General features: G+C 39.4%; 1 long non-coding RNA gene and 2 pseudogenes across 2 annotated transcripts; 1 reads left to right on the top strand and 2 right to left on the bottom strand.

Moving 5' to 3' along the window:
• Positions 1 to 2,701: 2,701 nt before the first annotated feature.
• LOC147495650 (cytochrome P450 72A397-like) lies at positions 2,702 to 5,920 on the top strand (annotated as a pseudogene). The gene is made up of 5 exons (XR_015197622.1): positions 2,702 to 3,033; positions 3,620 to 3,840; positions 4,317 to 4,561; positions 4,708 to 5,097; positions 5,344 to 5,920. The product of XR_015197622.1 is annotated as a cytochrome P450 72A397-like (transcript).
• A 499-nt stretch (positions 5,921 to 6,419) lies between these two features.
• On the bottom strand, positions 6,420 to 8,485 carry LOC147495649 (uncharacterized; annotated as a pseudogene).
• A 116-nt stretch (positions 8,486 to 8,601) lies between these two features.
• LOC147495648 (uncharacterized) lies at positions 8,602 to 11,099 on the bottom strand. The gene is made up of 3 exons (XR_015199256.1): positions 10,771 to 11,099; positions 8,999 to 9,392; positions 8,602 to 8,875 (listed from the first exon to the last, which is right to left on the bottom strand). It is a non-coding gene; the product is annotated as an uncharacterized LOC147495648 (long non-coding RNA).
• Between the last annotated feature and the right edge of the window lie 10,738 nt (positions 11,100 to 21,837).

Below are 21,837 nucleotides of genomic sequence, written 5' to 3'. Positions count from 1 at the left end.
TCTTGGAGCCGATCCGGGCGAAAAGAAGTTGTTGAGAAAAGAGCTGAGGAGCTGCAAACCCAGGTTGACCAACTTTTGGCAAAAGAGAAGAAATCTGATGCTGGTTTTAGGAACACGAGAGATGTGATCTCCAACCTCTGAAACTCTCTAGATAAAGCAAAAAGGAGTTCTTTGAGGCTGCCTCTTGGAAAGTGAAGTTCTTGGAACTACGCTCCCAATTTACCACCCTGCAAGCAAAGCATGACCAAGTCCAAGGGGAGCTTCACTGTAGGAATACCGAGATGAGAACCCTTGGCCAAGTCATTACTCATGCAAATGAAGTCATGATAGGTTATGAGAGGGCTCTCAAAGAGAAGCGTCTACGTTCTAAAAAGAAAGCTGGTGATCTCTTGGAGGAGACCTCTGAGTTCTATTCCAAAGTGGTGCAGGAGATAAAGAAGAGGTCAGCTGAAAATGCCATTCGTTTTGCTCTGAGAGTAATTGATGTTTTTGAAGACTCCTTCAATGCAGCCAAACAAGTTAAGTTGGAGGAGGCAGCTTTCCAGCAGAAATTAGGCTTAGCCGATTGTCAGGGACATGTCTTACATTCTTGAGTGTCAACGTGTAGCCGACATTGGTTTCTATATAAACATCACCAATGCCTATAATCTTCGAGACTTCATTGTTACCCATCTTCACCTCACCAAAATCACCCGATTTGTAGGTAGTGAAGAAACTCTTGTGGGGTGTGACGTGGTAGGAAGCACCTATATCTACCACCCACTTTGTACCCTGGTATGAAGTGCTCAAGCATAACTCGTCACAATCTGACACAATTCCTACTTCACCTTCTGAAGCTATGATAGTGGAGTCTCGATCGGTGGTGCTTTCTTTTAACTCTAACTTGTCTTCATGTACGGTACTAGTCTTCTCATCCATCTTCAATTCTATGCATTCATACTTTAAGTGGCCACGGATACTGCAATGATAGCACGACAAGTCTTTCTTAGGAGGTCTACTCGCGCTCCTAGATTTTCTTTTGTCATCGCCTCTAGAATGAGATAGATTTCTACTTTTGCCTCTCTCTTGCTTTTCTGTAACAAGGATCTCTGAGTGATAGGAGCTACTTTGTGCGTCCTTTCTTGTCTTCTCGTAGAGGTCTTTTAATGTCTTCGACAGGCTAAAAGTTGTGGTCTCTTGGGATACAAGGCGGATTACATTGTTGTCAATTCGTGGTCTAATGCACCCAATCACTTTTTCATCAAGCATCTTCCAATTGATATTGGATACTGTATCCGGTTTTACTCCTCCATTCTCAATGGGTTGTGCCAAGTCATTGCAATAAAGCAAGTCTTCCATCTTTTGGTTTTCCAAAAGTACGGTGTAGTTACCTCTATTTAGACTAGTCATGTGAGTGTTTATAGAATGATCCATCTTAACAAGTTATTTCAACTCAAACCACCTCTCAGAAATTTTATCAAACACCTTCCGAGCAAGATTTGGATAACTATCTTTGTGATTAATCTAACCACGGCTCTGATACCACTTGTTGGGGAAAATGATACTAATCGATTCCCACTAAGATAGCTTACACTTGGACAATTTACTACTCTAATAAAAATCTAAACTTTCACCACAACCAACAACCAAACCAACTTCCTAAGCAATCAACAACTATCACAAACAAATAATAATAAAGCAAAGAAAGTAAAACATACCACAATGCAAAGATGTACCGTGGTTTGGCCAATGATGCTTACTTCCACAAGAGCTAATCATTTTATAAGTATGGAAAGGAAGATTACAATCACTCCTCTCAAGTCTCTCCAAACTTACTAGATTTCTCTTTTCTCCTTACAAGCTTTTCTCTTTGCAAGGGTTTTATCTCAATTTTGGTTGCTCTCAAAATTGGGTTTCTATTCAAGACTTGGTTTTCCAAAACCTAACTTCTGTTTTTATAGTAATCTGAAATTTCGGCGCGTCTGCGAAATTTCATGTTTACTGTAGAAAAATCAAAACCTGGCATGTTTAGGCATGAGTGCGGGCGCGCTCTTGGCAAGGCCAATCTGAGCGCGTGCACGCCCTCTTATATTTATAGTTTCCCAAACTCCAGTAGACATGTTTAGGCATGAGTGCGGGCGCGCTCTAGGCAAGGCCAATTCGAGCGTGCACGCGCCCTCTTATTTTTCCATCCAAACTTCCAGTAGACATGTTTCGTGAGAGACTGAAAAAAATTATCTTCTTTTTCACGGCATATATGGGCGCCGCCTTTGGGCAATTAAATCCACCAATCTGAGCCAAGATGCTCGACTTCTTCACACAAACAAGCACTGTTTTTTCCTTCTTCCTCGTGTGAGGGATAACACCAACAAACTTGGGCTAAGATTATAATTACCCCATTATATTTAATACTAAGATTGTACATATGAGAGGTATCTTTAAGTCAACGGATCTTAAACTTGTAAAACCTTTGGCTGATAATACCAGCATCAATGAACGCATTTGAAACAGGCTTGCCAATAAAAAAAAAAATTGATAATATTCATCATGGGCCAAATGTCGCTAGCAAGTAGCAAGCACAAGTTATATCATGGGGCAGAATGACGCAACTTTTGGTTTGTGGTTAATGCATGCTCCCACAGCAGCATGCCAGCGTATCCTTTTCATATTGCTTTAAAGACATCGTCATCAACAAAAATATGCTGATGTTATATATTTTTTTTTCCTCGTCTTAGATATCAAGAAACAGCGACAATTCAATCCAACAAGAAACCAAATGGGAATAAAGAGAGGCACTTGAAAATACAAATACCCTGCCTTGCATCTTGGTTTTTCAGCTCGTTTAGTTTAGCTTACAGACACAATGGAAGGTCTCATGTCCATGACTTTGTTCATCACTTGCCTATTATCGTTTTTGTTTGCTGTGAAAGTATTTCATTCACTTTGGTGGAAGCCCAAAAGCTTAGAGAAGCATATGGTCCAAACCCATCAATCTTACTCATCAGATCGTGCCACGCGTCATCCCTTTCATCAACAGAACAGTGAAGATCTATGGTATGTATTCTGAGAGACTTTACTTATATGTTCTTCAGTAACATATACTTCTGTGTGTATTTCCTTCTTTAGTTTTTACAAATTTCTTCCTTGGTGTTTTGCTAGTTTTGATAAGAAATGGTGAGAAAAACTCAAAACGAAATAGAGACTATTCATCTTAGAAAACGAAATAGGAATCAGTTTAGGAATCTTAAATCGTAACATGGCCCGAGTTATCTTTGTCAACTTCATTAGTTTTTAGGATGAACTTATTTCACATTTTTTTTCTGTATCATGTATAGATGTAAGTCTCCCAATGCTTTTCTACATCACCATAGCTGCTATTTCTCTTTTTGTTGTTGTTGTTTAATTGCTCAATATGGATCGGAGAGGTAGAAAATAATGAACCTTAAAGAGGTCACGCCACTTGTTAACAATAACTAGGAACCAAAACGAATGCCTTTTTCTCTCAGTTGCCCTCACTGTACCGATACCTATCTGATATGTTTCTCATTGTATGTTGTTTTATAAGATCCCTTGTGGCACTTTGATTTCGAGAACCTCATTATACTTATACAGCACTGATGTTGGAATATTGGTAATGCAGGAAAAATGTCTTTCTTCTGGATTGGAACAAAGCCTACTCTCATCATCTTAGATCCAGAACTGATGAAGGAAGTCCTATCAGACAAGTATGGTCGCATTCAAAAACCACCGAGGAACCCACATATAAAACTTCTATCGAATGGACTTTCATCATTGCAAGGAGAGAAATGGGTGAAACAGAGGAAATTAATTAGTCCTGCTTTCCGCCAAGAAAAACTGAAGGTTTTCACTCTCTCTTTTTCACGGAATATTAAAGGTTCTCTGATTATCATTGTATACTAATTTCAAACAGCTTTTCTAGTGCATGCCAATAATTTTGACTAACAATATAGATAATTTAAGCTAAAACTCACAGGTCAGGTCATATTTCACCTATGACTTATTGCCGATGCTATGGTTCAATTTGCACTAGGTTGTGAGGGACAGTTTCAACTTATACTGGCAATCTTTAAAATCACAGTGCTATGCGTTGGAATTGATTTAAGCAATCTTGCGTAGATTATGCTCCTAAACGTAGGCCAATCCGCCAATATAGTGGTTAGGTTAGGCAGGTACATATAAACGCAGAAACAACAAGAGAAAATTTTCTTTTGGGCATCCAATAACTGCTTCAAATGGCAACGAGTAAGGATTTGAAGAGGTAAAATTTGGCGACCAATATTACTGATCTCTTATACTTGTTGATTTCGTTATTGTAGGGTATGACTCCTGCATTTTTGACTAGTTGCATTGAGTTGATTGAAAAATGGAAGAACAAAACTTATTCCCAAGGATATTGTGAACTGGATGCGTGGCATGATATTCAAGAGTTCACCGCTGATGTTATCTTACGAACAGCCTTCGGAAGTAACTTTGAAGAAGGAAAGAAGATCTTTGAACTTCAAAAAGAGCAGAGTATACTAGTCATGCAGGCTGTTCAATCCGTATACATTCCAGGTTTCAGGTGCATTGCCATTTTTCTTCTAATTTGAGCATGTTCTTTACTTCTTTTAGGTTCTTCTAATTTATTCAGGTTCCCCAAACAATCAAAGTCAGCAACTGGTCCAATAGCATACCAACAGCATCACTATTCAATTTAACATCTTACAGATTTATTCCAACGAAGGAAAACAAGAGAAGAATGAATCTGGATAAAGAGATCGTAGTAAACTTAAGAGATCTGATCCGGAGAAAAACTCTTGCATTGGAAAGTGGAAAGTCGAGCGTTGATGACTTATTAGGCATTCTTTTGCAATATAGTAGAGAAAGTTCTCAAGCAGATATGAATAATCTTAAAACTACCGGGATGCCAATTGATCAGGTGATAGAAGAATGCAAGCTGTTCTATTTTGCCGGCCAAGAAACAAGTTCAAACTTGCTAACATGGACTATGATTGTTTAGCTATGCACCCAAGCTGGCAAGAAAAGGCGAGGGAGGAGGTGCTACAAATTTGTGGGAAAAACATGCCCAGTTACGAAGATCTAAACCATTTAAAGATTGTGAGTACATCTCTTTCAAAACTTTTTATCTATAACGGTTTTTATTAGAATCCTAGATTCTGATATGAGAAAACGTCAAACCTTAATCAATTTTTTGGCATCATAGATTCATAGTGATACATTATGGCTTTGTTCTGCTTGCAACAGCACCTATGACTTAGCAGGCATATGTTCGTTGAGAAATAGATATGCTCACTACTTCACTAGCTACATCTGTTTTGACTATGGTACCAAATTCAATTGCAGGTTACTATGATTCTATATGAAGTTTTAAGGCTGTATCCACCATTGGTCCAACAAATTCGGTATACTTGCAAGACAACAAAGCTTGGAGATATCACCCTCCCAGCCGGGGTTCAACTCATCCTACCAATACTACTTATTCATCATGATCGTGAATTCTGGGGGGATGATGCAGAAGATTTTAGACCTGAGAGATTCTCAGAAGGAATAGCCAAAGCGTTGAAGGATCGAAAGGTAGCATTCTTTCCATTTGGATGGGACCAAGGATCTGCATAGGCCAGAACTTTGCCATGATAGAAGCTAAGATGGCGTTGGCTATGATTTTGCAACACTTCTCATTTCAGCTTTCACCCTCATATGCCCATGCTCCAAACACCATTGTCACTCTTCAACCACAACATGGAGCTCAAATTATTTTACATGCGCAATGAAGCGTGCACAAGTTATCACGTACATAGTATAATTCTGTTTAGGTGAATAGAATAAATTTGTAATTCTCAGCCAAGTCACAGAACAACAGCTTGTCACACTTGATGATCTAATGGATTATGGATGCTCTGATGCTCATCAGATTTCAGAACTAACAGTCAATCTGCATGTAATTATGTTTTGCTTGGCATATGTTATTGTTTACAATACAGCACAAGGTATACATCACTGAATTAAATATTAACAACTAAAGTCAATAGGGCTAACCAATGGGCTGTCTTACAAAAAACATGAACGATTTTGGAAGTCTTCAGAATTGCTTATCTGATCTCTATTGTTTTCTAATACCAACTTACTTTTTGGTTGTTCTTTAATTTTGTTAATGCATGCTGTTAGGCCTAAAGTAGTCTTTATTGGCAAATCCAAAGACTTCAAATTGATCTTACTTTTTACTTTTGTAGCTAGCTAGTTTATAGTGACAGTGACAAAAAACATAAGCTTTTTGAAGTGCTTTTTTGCAAAGTGATCGAAATTGTTAGACCTATAGGCTATAGCAACTCTTGTCTTTCTTTTCCTCTTTCAGTCTTTCATCTGGTACGTATAAAGGCTTACCACAATACCACAAATACGACGTATAAAGAAGCAAGCAGTTGCGTTAAACACCAAGATTAATAAGTGAGCCAATTTTTGTTTTTGGCTCTGTAGCACACTATATAGACGTTCTGTTTCGGCCTACATTTTATTTCTCACAGAATTTTCAAGAAGAAAATTCAGATTTCCAGATAATTGCTGGATCCATTCTCCGTAACTAGTGTTGGACGCCCTCAAACATATTCTTACTTATATGTTGCGAATTTTTCCTGGTGCCATAATTAAACATCCATTGGTATCTGATTTGCATCTGCACCTCTGCTATGAATTCGTTCATATTCGATTGATTGCCTCCTCGCAATATACTTTCCAGCCAACGTCAAACAAAGGCTCGATGTGAGAATCATGATTGCAGCTAGTATCAAACTAAATTGTAAGTTGGCCAGTGCTTACTGCTCCATGCATGTCATTCCCACCCTCCACGAAACTAACCATACAACCCTTAGGAACAAATCTCGGGACCCATCGTATGAATCCCATGTTCAAAAACCAACACACCTGGAACAGGACAGAGACCGAAAGGACTATAGCTGCTGATACACTGCTAGGGAAGCTGATCATTGCGAGAGCTGATACAAATGAAACTAGCACTATAAGCTGCAAGAGCCAGTGGTAGTGACCTTCAAGACCAACATGGTCTGTAGAGTGAAAATGTAGTAAAAATAACTCTTGGCTAAAGACTGACGCTGCAAGGAGTCCAACGAACCACATAAAAACCTCTGGTAACTGTGTTAATTTGACGACAAGGGCGATTCCTGCATAGATGGCAAGGTGAAGAAACATGGTTGCATGCTCTAAACTATCCAGCATGAACGAAAACTCAAAGTGATAGAAGTCCAAAATTTGGGAAGATAATGAGAGCCCAACCAGGGACCATGTGTCCTACAAATGTGCCCATAATATTTGATATTTCAAAACCTTCAAGTTTGAGTCCCTTCAACACCAAATAAGATCTAGGTTACATATATATAACTCATGCAAATGACGAAATCTCAAATGTGCTTTCTCTTCGCAACTTTGATCTGTTTCATATAAATTATTTTCATGTACAAACAACAAAATACTTGGTAGTGCTTGTTGACAGCGATTCCACAAAAAATATGCTTATTGCATTGTTGGCTAAGTTTTCCATGAATGTCTATTATGGTGAATGAAGGGACACATAATCCATAGCATCCCTGTAGAATGACAATAGACCAATATGGATGGTCACATAGTTTCATCTTTGGATGAATCTTAACTAGTTGGTCATTCTGTTTAAATTTCTTTGGGTGAACTCATGGTATGTTATGTTCTTTTGTTCTTCTTAGACAGCTTTAGGAATTGAGATTTTGAAAGTTCATACTATTACGATATGCTTTCTCAATTCTCATTATATATCAGTTGCGTTTGATAGTTTGATACTTGAAACACAGGGAAGATCACTCTCTTTTTGGCTAGGAACGACTCCTACTCTGATCATTAAGGATCTAGAACTAGTGAAGGATATCCTATCAGAAAAGTTTGGTAAAGTTCAAAAACCACCAGAGAATCCACATATTAAGCTTCTAACTGTGGGACTCTCAAGTTGGAGTAGTATGCTCTCAACTATGGAAGGAGAGAAATGGTTCGAACCCAGAAAAATAGTTACCCCAGCTTTTCATATTGAAAAACTGAAGGTTTGTTCCGTCCATCCATATCTACTCATTTTAATGCAGACTTTTGTATATCTACGTCCTCCTGAGTCCTGATACTAACTGCAAGATTGCATAAAAGAACAGACTAATCAGATAAAACTTCCCCCATTATTCAAGAAAGAAGTAAACTAGGTATGGTTAGGTCATATATACTTGTTAAAACATACCACCACACGAGTTACATTTCTATAGGGACTTTCTCAAGCTGCAACGTAGTGCTACTGCCCAGAGACACTGACACTCAAGATAGACAGATTGAGTGGTAATACAGAGAATTAGTAGAGATACAATGAGCGCTCCTGTTCAAAGAAAATATTGACCCTGAGACTGGTAAATCTCTGTGACAATTTAGTAGTTCAAGATGTAACCTTGTCAATGAGTGCAATCATCTATTATCGAGTGAAACTAAGTGTGCCTTCTGGGCAACTGATGCAGTTATGCGAAGCGTTAACTCTCAAACAATCTAAAATAATCAATCTCTAACCGAGAATCGATAAAATAGTCGTCGATCAAATAAAATAAATTAACCAAAAGTGTCTTTTACAAACCCTATGCATGCTAAACCTAAAACAAAGAATGGCGGTGATCTAAGTCCACCGACTGAAAACAAAGACTGACATCAAAAACCAAAGACTGACATCAAAAGCCAAGAGCGTGCGCCCCTTACTTAAAACACTCGAAATAAAAGACTACTGAGACACCAGGGCGTGCGTCCCCTCTGAGAGTAAAAACCAAGGGCGTGCGCCCCTCTACCCCTCTATTCCCTATCAGCAACAATCCTGTAAAGATAATAAGTTCAAGAGTACAACTTAATACCACATTGTATTTCATATTTTCCAAGCTAAAGAATGTTTCTTTTGCAGACAAAAATATAACCAAAACTATGATTGAAATTTCCGCACCTCTAGGTTCCGTATCATCTAATCATGAATTTCTCGACAACAGGGGATGATGCCCGCATTCTCGACCAGTTGTAGCAAGTTGATTGAGAAATGGAAGAAGATGGTAAGTCCTCAAGGATCTCACCAATTAGATGTATGGCCAGATATCCAAACCTTAGCTCTGATGTAGTCTCACGGACTGCCTTTGGAAGTAACTACTTAAGAAGGCAAGAGGATCTTTGAACTTCAAAAGGAGCAAGATGTACTAGTCCTTGAAGCTTTTAAATCTGTTTACATGCCAGGTTTTAGGTACATTCTCAATTCTCTTTGAATTATGGCTACTTCATTTCCCCAAGCTCAAATGCTTGCTCACACAAGCTCTCATACATGTTGACCACACAAACATTCAATGAATCTGGACAAAGAGATCAAAGCAAAACTATGAAATCTGATTGAAAGGAAAGTACAGGCAATAAGAAATGGAGATACAGGCGATGATGACTTGATAGGCATGCTTTTGCAGTCTAGTAACCAGTGCTCCATAGAAGCAACTGATCCAAAAGTTAATGGGATGACAATTGATGAGGTGATAGAGGAATGCAAGTTGTTCTACTTCGCTGGCCAAGAAACAAGTTCAACCTGGCTAACATGGACAATGATTGTCTTACCAATGCATCCAAGCTGGCAAGAGAAGGCGAGGGAAGAGGTTTTACCAGTATGCGGGAAAGACATGCCCAAATTCGAAAATCTAAACCATTTAAAGATTGCGAGTATTTCTCCTTCAATATGCAATTTATAGGGATATCACTAGCCTATTTGATGACTTGTAATAGAAAAGAACTTGAGATGAGAAAGTTAACACAATAAGGTGTCATCAGATGCTCATATACAGTACTACACTACTACTAATTAGTCGTTCTTTGGCCTTTTAAAAGTATAAAAATGTTTTATTCGTACGCCATTGTGACTGACATACCAACTTTCACTGCAGGTTACTATGATTCTACATGAAGTCCTAAGGTTATATCCCTCTGTGATCCATCAGTTTCGATACACATCCACGGAAATAAAAATTGGAGAATTCTCCCTCCCAGCTGGGGTCCATCTCATTCGCCCAACACTTCTTATTAATCATGATAATGAAGTATGGGGCGATGATGCAGATGAATTCAGACCAGAGAAATTCTCAGAAGGAATTGCAAAGGCATCAAAGGATCATGTAGCATACTTTTCATTTGGATGGGAACCAAGGATCTGCGTAGGGCTGGCTATGATTTTGGATATTCAATTTTGATTTCTTTTGGAATTGCAAATGTGTTACGGATATTTCCCAAATCCGGAATATCACCTAATGGAATAATATTCCAGTCAAAAGTGGGGATTTTAGTTTTTGGCGCGGTCGAAAGAGAAACATCGGTAATTGCTATATAACCTGGAACTGCTATAGCAATTGAACTGAAAACAAAGAGCATTGCCCGATCAATCCAAACTGCCTTGCTATTTAAAAAAGACTCGGAAGTCGATGGGTGAGACATTGAAAGTTGATTAAGAGTGCACGGTCAAAAGGATATATTCGAATTGGAAGTGGTGGTAGCAAAGCCGAATTGCCTGTTCAACTTTAGAAAGGAAAACGTGGCTGTTGACACCCAAAACTTCAAGTTCTTCTATACAAACCTTAACACACTTTGGACTCAAACTCTCAATCAGTGAAAGAAAGAGAAAAACGACTGCAGTATACCTACTTTCCTATGAATCCAATATGGCAGCAATAAAACAAAGAACAGGTTCAACACCTTGTGTATGGCGGTCTTCGAAGCAACCAAACTCAAGTTTTGCTAGAAAATCTTCAGTGCTTGTTTTCTGTTTTTGACGGAATCAATCGACAGTGAAGAAACAAGTTATTTTCTAAAACAACAAGCAAGCACCTGGAAGTTTAAGAAATTGTCAATGGGGGAAACTGTGGATTTAAGGTCACATCACATGTGTTGATTTAGTGATTTCCTTTTTATTCTCAAGTCTGGGTCTTGTGCGGTATGTGCTCAGGGTCTGGGTTATCAGGAGGCTTGGTCGGGATCTACCCAAGTTCGGGTTGTAAAAAAAAAGAGTTACAGTTCCTACGCGTGACACAAATGATCTATATATGCGTGCTATATAGATGGAGTTTATCTATCCAAGTCCGGGTCATGATGATTTGGAAAAGTCTTGATATGTTCAAGTCCGGGTTATTATAAGACCAGTCCGAGTCATGGTCATTGTATGCCCGACATTGTTCCTTGAGCTGCGATCATGGCTAATTTTGTATATAAATTTCAAGGAGCAGATAGTGGTATATTGCTCGTTGCTTTTTATATGATTGCGCGACGTGACGAGTGTCTACCTTTTTATCCTTTTTCCTTGAGGGTTTGAACTACAACCTATGAAGAAAAAAGAGAAGCATCTGTGTGTACATATTTTAGTAAAAAAATATGTGACACGTGACAACATTTTCTTAACGCTCGGGTATGGTCTTAGTGTGGGTATGAAGTATTAGAACACACTTTAAGTCCAGATCCTGACTAACTCACCTCTATGAGGTTCGGGAGTGAGATAAGAATAGGAGGTTCGGAATTGGTTGGAGTAGGCTCGAAGAACTGAAGGTTCGGAACTGGTTGGCCGGAATAGTAGGCTTGGAGAACCAATTCCTAACTATGAACTCCAAATCCGGAACTCAACTACTAGGTTTGGAGCAGGTTCGTGGGCTTTGGAACTAGTTAGAGTAGTAGGTTCGTATAACCAACTCCTAACTATGAACTCCAAATCCAGAACTCAACTACTAGGTTCGGAACAGGTTCGTAGGCTTTGGAACTAGTAGGAGTAGTAGGTTTGTATAACCAACTCCTACCTATGAACTCCAAATCCGGAGCTCAACTACTAGGCTTGGAGCTATAACTACTATTCCGAACCTAAATATGTATTTTTGTTGTTTAAGTCAATAAAATAGACCTATTTGACTTGGGAAACATGGGGCTTCTAGAAGAGTCAAGATGAGACTTAACAAGAGATAGTCTCCTAGTTAAATACTAATTGGGAAACCTCATCTATTCATCAAGATGATACTTAACAAGAGACGGTCTCCTAGTTAAACACTAATTGGGAAACCTCATATATTCTTATAAATAGAATAGTTGAACTACGCTTTGAGTTTGATTCCTATTGACAGGATACATAGGCAGCCATTAAAGAACGTGGTTCAACTCATCATCTTCTACATCTCTTCTTCTTCTTGATCCAATACTTCTTATTGTTCTTTGATCATCAACAAAATATTTGTATTTCTAGATTAGGAAAAATCATCACACAATTGGTGCCGTCTGTGGGGACACCATATAGAATTGATTTGATTTCTTGGTCGAATTTTTTTCTGTTGTAGGTTTTCCTACCCACCAATTTTTCTTGGGTTTGTTGTTCTTTAAAAAAAATAAAAATAATTCTTTTCTTCACTTTTATTCAAAATCATGGTTACTACAAGAGCCAACGCGAATCAAGGTAATGAGGGGAATAACGAGATCAACATGTTAATTCTCAAAGATAATCTGAACGTAGAGGAGATCGTCATTTTGGACAGAGGAGTGAAGAAGATGAGCCTAACAATGATGCTCTCCAATCTGCCATAACCAACCAAGCCGTTATGGATGCTGTGATGGCCGAATGTGGTCGGCCGGAGCTCGTTTGCATTTTTTCCAAGACTACTACCGCACGAAGGAGGGTCGTTCACCTCCAAAGGTGTTGCCTACTGATGGAAACTCGAGGGGGCAGTTCTCGCAACCAAGTCTCGACCATGGTGAGGGTTACGTCCTTACGCTTTATTTCCCTTACTTTGTTGGGTATCATAGCGACCAACCAGATTCTGATTATAATCCGGAATTGGATCCAACCCGACACTCGAGTTCACATGGAACTGAATTCTCTTGGTATTCAAGTTCTTAAGGTACGAGGGATGGATGTCCGAATGTGTTTTCTCACAATCCACAACTATCAAGGTCACCCTCGGTACGAAGAAGACTTTCAGTTCCAAGGGAACCTTCATTGCCTCGGAATCCCTCAGTTCCCCGATCTAGTTTTGCAAACTCCTCCACTCGATCTTGGGATCCAGAACCACGTTATCATCGAGATGAGAACTACGAGAGTCCAGGTCCGAGGTATAACAACGAGAGAACTCCAATTCATGAACCTACTACTCCAATTCATGAACCTACTCTTACACGTACAGCTCAAGGCGCAAATACTAGAGGAACTGCAAGGTTCGATACCAACTAAGATGGATGAGTTAGTTGTTCAGTCAGCAATCGAGGGAGACATTGGAACTCCTTTTTCACGACATGTTATGAGTGGATACATCCCCCATTATTATAAACCACCGAAGTTCTCTAAATTTAATGGCAAAGGAGATCTGGTCTCTCATGTGCTAGTTTATCGTCAAGTAATGGTGGGTCTTTCTAAGAAAGATCATTATTTGTGCCGGTATTTTGCTTCAAGTTTGATAGACTTGGCACTCATCTGGTACACAAAGCTGCCCAGGGGCAGCATTCACGAGTTTAAGGTGTTATCCATCAATTTCATTGCGAAATTCAGTTGCAACTGAACCTACATTAAAACCGATGATGCACTATTTGACATGAAGATCCGAAAGGACGAGCGTATTAGGGATTTCACCAAAAGATTTAACGATGTTAAATTGCATGTTGACAACGTCGATGAGACCCTCGCCATTGTGGCCTTTAGAAAGGGGTTAGATCCCACTTCTGGTCTATACATGTCCTTGAAGAAAGAAGAGCCTACGAACATGACAGAGTTGCATGCTCGGATCGATAAGTATATGGAACTGGAAGAAGACCAATTGGATAGGGAATCTTCTCATAAAAGAGTGATAACCAATGTCACCTCCGCTCCTATTGGTAGGAGCTCTGCTAGTCATTATAATGATAGGAAGTCCGAGGAACCACAGTCGGAGCACAAGTTAGTCGACAGGAATTCCTATCAAGATAAGTCCAAGAGGCAGAAGATTGGTGACATGTCAGGAAATGAGCAATTACCCCTATAGGATAGGGACTTTACCACTTTAACTTATCCTTATGAGGACATCTTTGAAGTTAACCAGGAACAAGATGTTCATGAAAGATCCTCCAGCGGTGAATCTTGATGCTAACATGTACTGTTTCCAAGTAATGTTATACTACTCTTAGCTTCTAAGAGACAAAATTTTCACAAATTTGGACTTGTTTCCACTATACTGGGGGCATGATCTATGCCAATCAATTATCAATAAAATTTATATTTCTCTCTTCAGAGCATTGTTTCTTTTATAATTTTCTGCTGGGATACTTTTTGGATGTTGGGTGAGAGATCCCATATGTTGGCCAAAGTTGTATCAGAACCTTTAGAAAGCTTTCTCGGGATGATGAGTGAAAGATCTCATGTGTTGTTCCCTGTGTGATGGAGAAAGTTTAACTTAATTTGAATTTTATCCTCCTAAGAGCAGTTATAATGTCTTATGCTTATAAGTGTCGGTTTATGCATTAGATATCAGATCATTTAAGGACTTTACAGGAAATAATATAGGGGCATACCCTACGTTCCTACAAAGTCTTATTTCCTAACAAAACTAAAGGTATTTACAGGAATTGACACAGGGGCAAACTCTATTTTCCTACAAAACATTGTTTTTCTAAGATTCGGAATACGAATTTGTATAAAATATAATTTGACACTTTTGTCATTTTCCTTCAACGGTCGAATGTGCAACCATCGTCTGAGAGAAAAGTGGGGCATCTGTGTATACATATTTATGCAAATAAGGAGAAAAGAACACCACTTCCTAACTAGTCTGGAACTTCACATTTGGAACTTGTCAAAGTTCGAAACTCCACTTCCTAGCTAGTTAGGAACTCCACGTTCGAAACTCTACTTCCTAGCTAGTCAGGAACTCCACGTTCGGAACTTGTCCAAGTTCGGAACTCCACTTCCTAGCTAGTCAGGAACTCCACGTTCGGAACTTGTCTAAGTTCGGAACTCCACTTCCTAGCTAGTCAGGAACTCCACGTTCGGAACTTGTCCAAGTTCGGAACTCCACTTCCTAGCTAGTTAGGAACTCCACGTTCGGAACTTGTCCAAGTTCGGAACACCACTTCCTAGCTTGCCTGGAACTCCACGTTCGGAACTTGTCTAAGTTCGGAACTCCACTTCCTAGCTAATAAGGAACACAGAAAGTCCAAATTTGGTACTGTTCTCTTGAGTAACAAACCCGAAACTGTTTTGTGGACGAAAGAATCCGAAACTACATTGTTAACTATAGTACCCGGCCTATCCGAATTGCATTGTAACTTGACATATCCGAAATTGCCTCGACAATAGCATTGCCCAGTACTGGATTCGGAACTGAAATTTGTAGATTGAAGAGCCCGACATTGATTGGTGAGACATTGGATTTGGGAATATGCAATGATAGCAGCGGTACTAACTTGATCAATATGGACGTGCTGGTTCACTAGCACAGCCGATACTGAGTACTGACTAACATTGGAACTGATTGTTTAAGTTCTTAACGTGGTTATTGGCTACCAAAACTTCGATTTCCTCAAGTCACCAATATATTGTGCTTTTGGCCCAATATGTGCATGTATGTGACGTTGCGAACAAACCAAGGCATTACTCTGTTAATTGAGACTTGGAAGTACTCGAGGGCACCTGCCATTAACAAAGGCAAGGGGAGTCGGAGTCCAGCCTTTAGTAGTCCAAGGAATATCAAGGGACCTTCGTCGGTTCCAAGGTCGGCAGTCCATAGATAACTCAACTCCAGATGAGTGATTCGGGGCTTGACATGGGCTGATTTGTTCAAGACTCCAAGTCCGATTCATGGCGAGACTTGTGAAGTCCGGGTTTCAAAAAGTTTAGTTCCTGATGGAGTGAATTCAACTCCGGATGAATAACATTGGGTGTAAATATAAACGAAGCCGAATGGTATAAGGAAAAGGAAATAAGACCAAGTCCGGATGGATTAGCAAGACATGTGCTGGGCTTTGAGTGATTTCTCAACTCTAGGTCAAGTTCCAGTTTCGCAAGGCCCAGTTCTGGGTTACACTTTCGAGTCAAGGTGACTTAGTAAAATCTACCTAAGTTGGGGCCATGTGAGTATGTGACCATGTTCGGTGTCTTATATGAGCTAGTATTCTAGGTCCGGGTAAACACGAGGCATGACAGGTTCGGCTTTCACGAAGTTTAGTTTCGGAATGTAATCCCAAGTCCAGATCTTTGTGAAACATGGGTCGGATTGATCTGACCAAGTCCGGATCATCACAAGGCATGGCAGGACCGGTTTTCACCAAGTTCAGCCTAATATACAAGGTTCGGGGAATGGTCATGGTAGGTCCGAATTTACAGTTCCTTGCACTGAAGTAATGCAGAAATTTTCCGATACATTCCACAGAGAAAATAGAGGCATAAGACGTCGCGTATATTTTTACCCGGCCTTTTTCCTTAAGGGTTTGATTCACAACCCATGAATAAAAAAGGGGGGCATCTGTGTGTGCATATTTTAGCAAATAGATATATAACACCTGGCAGCATCTTTTTAAGGTTCGGATATGGTCTTGGTGTGGGTAGATAGTACCAGAACACACTTCAAGTCCAAATCCTCTCACTTCCTAGGTTCGAAAGTGAGACAAGAAGAGGAGGTTCGTGGGCTTTGGAACTAGTTGGAGTAGTAGGTTCGTATAACCAACTCTTAACTATGAACTCCAAATCCGGAGCTCAACTACTAGGCTTGGAGCTCTAACTACTACTCCAAACCTAAACATGTTTTTCTGTTGTTTAAGTCAATAAAGGAGACCTATTTGACTTGAGAAACATGGGGCTTCTACAAGAGTCAAGATGAGACTTAACAAGAGATGGTGCATTTTAGCTCTCACCCTCATATGCCCATTCCCCTTATACCATCATCACTCTTTAGCCATAACACGGAGCTCAAATCATACTACACTGTCTGTAACGAGTATCCCAAGATTGTTGTAGCAACACAACGATATTATGCAAGAATAATGTGATTTGAATCACAGAGTTATACTTGGTCAATCAGTTGATTTGTTTTAAGTTGTTCAATTATTTATAATAAAGAAGACATAAATATGTCACAGCTCAGGATATGGCCGCCTGCTACCCCTTTACTCAAGAGAATAACTGTGTTCCTATATCTATTCACGTACAAAAAGAACATGGTGACTGATAGCTTTATTGTTTATCAGCTCCAGAAACTTTAACAAAACATATGTCATATGCACATTGCCCTTAATATGCTGCACAGTTGACCACCAACCAAGACAGTTTTTTTTTTCTAAGTAAGCAAATATTGTATTGATGAGAGTAAAAACAGAAGAGAGGAGAAGGTACATGTGTATCCTATAGTCCACTATAACAGTAGCACTACTAGGATTTTTAGACAAATCTAAAGTAAACTTGTTGCGGAACCTCCCATGTGGTAATCCATGGTGGTTTTGCATCAAAAACTAGTTGTTCATTTGTCTGTAAGTCTGCTGCATATTTGGCCACTTTGTCTGCGGAGAAGTTGCATTCCCTCCATGTAGGTGTTATCTTGTAGTACTCTAGCTTCTCCTTACATTTATCCCATCTTTGCTTCATCCCCTATGGAAGTTGTGACCTCCCAAAAGCATGGACTGCAGCCGCCGAATCAACCCATAACTTCTTCCAATTCCTTTGAACCGCATATTCTGCACCTTCAAGTATAGCCAAGCATTTAGCTATATAATTTGTGGCAAGGTCTATGTGTCTGCATACCACAACAACAAAGTGACACCTACTATCCCTAAACACAACTCCATAGCCTGAAGGGCCTGAGTTTCCTTGCAAAGCACCATCCACATTCATTTTAATAACATCTCCATCCAAGGGATACCATTTACAGTCCTTGAATATTGGCGCCCTTCCAAGCTTATCCGGTAACCCCCATTTCTTAAGAATCTGATAATCATGAGCTCCTCTATTCATGTAACCAATAGTCATCCAAAAAGAGTTCTGAATATGACTTCTCATCTGGCATTTGCATTGGGTTAGAGTGATCTTCTTGTCCTCAAAAAGCCATTTATTTCTCTACTTCTAGTTAATCACCATACCAACTAATACTGCTGCATCCCACAATTGCTTGATAAGAGGACCATGTCCTCTATTTACTTTAAGAGCATCTGGCATGTTGTTGATGTATTAAAACAAAACTGACTTGTCATCCATTCCCACAAGAGTTTAGAGTCCTTGCATTCCCACAATATATGTTGTAATGTCTTGAATACCTCACAACCCCTATAACACCTTGAAGCAATTCTAAATCCTCTCTTTTGCAGGCCTTCATCAGTAACAACACAATTTCTCACCAGTTTCCAGCTAGTACCTGCTATCTTTGGATGAATCCATTTGCACCACACTTTCTTGCTCCACCATGTAGTTGCATTTTTCCTTCTAATGGTCTCAAAAACATACTTGACGGAGAAAATCCCTTTCATATTTGGCTTCCAAATATCATGGTCCTCCCCTGCCATGGTAGGTAGTTGATTCATATTGTACCCTGGATATAACATTAATTACCTCAAATTAAAGGGGATTGCCTATTCACCATTAATGATAATTTGACTAACTTTGGATCTACACCCCTTTAAATGTTGTGGCAACAACTGGAGCTTTTGTTTGATTGACTGCTATCCAATTCACACATCTCTCCATAAATCAAATCTGTCCCCCATACCAAGAAGCTACCGAGAATTACTAGTCACTTCAGGTAACACCCATTTAACACCAGACCAAATTGTAGATTTAGTCTAATAATTAATGAGCTCTCCATCTCTAGTAAAAAACTTTAGCTTCATGAATTTAGCATAGTCGTCCTCTTTGTAAAGTATATGCCATGCTAGCTTCATTAAAAGAGCCATGTTTAGTTCTTTAAGTCTTCTAATTCCGAGACCTCTTTCTTCTTGTGGCTTACAAACTTTTTCCCATGATACTGTAACAAGCTTCTTTGTGGCAAGGTTGCCACTCCACAAGAAATTTCTCATAATGCATTCTGCCTCTTTGATTATGCTACTTGGTCATTTGTAAACGCCCATATTGTAAACTGCGATACTCGAGAGCTAATCTCATCAAAGTTTGTATCCTTGTGTAACATGGCTAGTCGCTGGGGAAATGGTGGGTTCTCTTTATATTTAGCATATGGATAAATATGAGTTTTAACCTTGGCCGTTTTCCTCTTGGGCCGAGGTTTAACTGGTACCTCTACAGAAGTTGGATCGTCAGTTACTATTTCGGTATCTAGTAAATTATTAGGTGTAATGACCACAGGTGGGGTAACAACCGGCATAGTTACAACGTTATCAACCACCCTACCCGAACGGAGAGTGGTGATGGCATTTAACTCACCTACATTTATATGTTCATTACTAGTAATACCGGTTACTTCAAAGGTTGTGTTTGGCATTTTAGGATTAGGTATGGCTTGACCTGGAAACACACCTTTCGGTTGGTTTTTCTCTTGGGTTAACTGTTGTATGGAATGATTAATAGATTGTAAAATCAGCTGGTTAGCCTGTATGTAGGCTTCAAAATGATCCGGTTGTGAAGGTGTAGTGGCCACAGGTAGTATGACTGGAACTATCTCACGTTGATTATTAACGGGTGGGTTGCGATAGTTATTATTAACCAGAACGATACCTTTATTAGCATTATAATAATTATTATAACTATTATAATTACCTTGTCCTTGTCCTTGTCTCGGTGGAGCTTGGTTGTAAGTGTTTGCTGGCCTAACAGTTTGATTATTAAATCCCGGAGGTGTAACTTGGTGATTATTTTGCCAACTGAAGTTGGGGTGTTGTCTCCAGGGGGGTTAGGTTCGCTATTTATGGAACAAACATTATCCGGCAAAAGGGCCCGGGTTGTTCATAGAGGAGAGGACAATAGGAGTCGGAATGCTCAAGGATGTAACAGAAATTATATGGAAGAGTGTTGACGTTCATGACAGGAGTAGGCTTATGTTGAATAGAAATGGCTTCTACCTTTTTAGTGAGAGATTCGATTAGAGTTGTAAGCTCAGGATCAGATTTAACCTCAAACATACTGGCAGCTTTAACTGTGGAAGAAGCATTATTGGACCGGGGATGGATTATTTTGATGTTTAGATTGATCTTCCAAAAACCTATAAGCCTCTGACGCACCTTTACTAAGGAAACTACCTCCAGTTATTATATCAAGAACCTCTTCATGGTGATGTAAAAGCCCTTTGAAAAAGGCATGAACAAGCGTGTCTTTCACAAGGTTATGATGTGGACAGTCGATGAGAAGATCAGTGAAACGATTCCAGGCCTCTGAAAAGGATTAATGAGGATTCTGGCATAAGAAATGAATCTTTTGAAGCATTTCATCTGTCTTCAGAGGTGGGTAAAACTGTTCCATGAACAATTGAACGAGGTTGGCCCATGAGTCCACATAATTAGGTGAGTGGGCAGTTAACCAAGATGCTGCCTTATCGGCTAGGGTGAACGGAAACACCCTAAGTTTAATTTGTTCCGAACCTATGGTAGGATGATTAAATGTGGTAAGAACCTGTTCAATCCTACGCATATGCTGATAAGGTTTCTCGTGGTCTAAACCATGAAAAACCGGTAACAAATTAAATATATTCGGGGGAATTCAAAAATCCCCCACTGGGTCTGCAAAAACGATGCAAGACTTAGGGCTATCGTTAAGGGCCTTATAAAAGTCAGAGAGAGGAGTCTCTGTTTCGTCATCCATAGGTGCAGGTGTAGTGTGTGGTATTCTAGATAGGCGTGTGTGTTGTCGCTTACGATAAATAACAGAAGATGGTTTACTAGTACCGGACCTTAATCTCATGCAAGGCTAAGGCCAATAAGAAGCAAACCACTAACAATAGTCAAACAACCCTAATATGCTAAAATTAAGAACTCTTCTAACAGAAGAGGTGAGGAGTGGAAGAAGGAGTACCTGAATGCCTCCTTGCTACGCGTTTGAATAGCGTCTTGTATGCGCAAGCATAGTGTATTTACGAAGTTGGAAACACTGAATAACTTGAACGAAGAGAGTTGGAAACTAACCTATGAAAAATCGGGCTACTTCAGAAAGGGGCGCGGGTGCACTTGGAAATAGGCTAACAAAGGCGTGAGCGCGCTCTTGCTTGACACGAGTTCCAGTGTTTTGAGGGTGTGTAAGGCCCCCAAAATAAGCGTCGTATGGTATTTCATGGTAGAAATTCGAAAAATATTACTTCTGAACCAAACAAACACAGTTAGAACCAAATAAGGGTGGGTGGGTTTAATGGGGTTTTGGTAGGGACGAAAATACTAAAGAGAACAAATCTAAACAAAACTAAGATGGCAATGGTGAAGCCATTTGATAAATATGTAAAACAATAGTTTTACCTACTCTTAACTAGTTATGCTATGAATAAGTAAAACTAAAGCTTGCTTATTACTAGATGATCAAAGTTATCTACTTTTCGTCTATCATGCAATATGTGGAGTAGAGAATTCATTCCACTCTTAGTTTTCGAGGCGTAAGTTTCACTAGTTTAATCGATTCTAACAAAAGTAATGAGAGTAATGGATTTTGTTTATTCTAATATGGGAATTTAACTAATTAAATTGTTGTAACTTATACTATGACAATTAAATACTAAGATGTGAATATGGAGAAAGGATTGGGGGGATTTGATTCCACTTTGATGTATTCCTAATATGCTAGTGTAGATTATTGCAATCCTAACTAATTAAGATTAAGTATTTGATCCCTAATTATTCATGGCAATCTTTGCC

This window comes from Coptis chinensis, chromosome 6, assembly GCF_015680905.1.
Source record: "Coptis chinensis isolate HL-2020 chromosome 6, ASM1568090v1, whole genome shotgun sequence".
Lineage (NCBI taxonomy): Eukaryota > Viridiplantae > Streptophyta > Magnoliopsida > Ranunculales > Ranunculaceae > Coptis > Coptis chinensis.
Note: the sequence above shows the minus strand (reverse complement) of the source record. Positions and strands in the feature narration are given on the sequence as shown.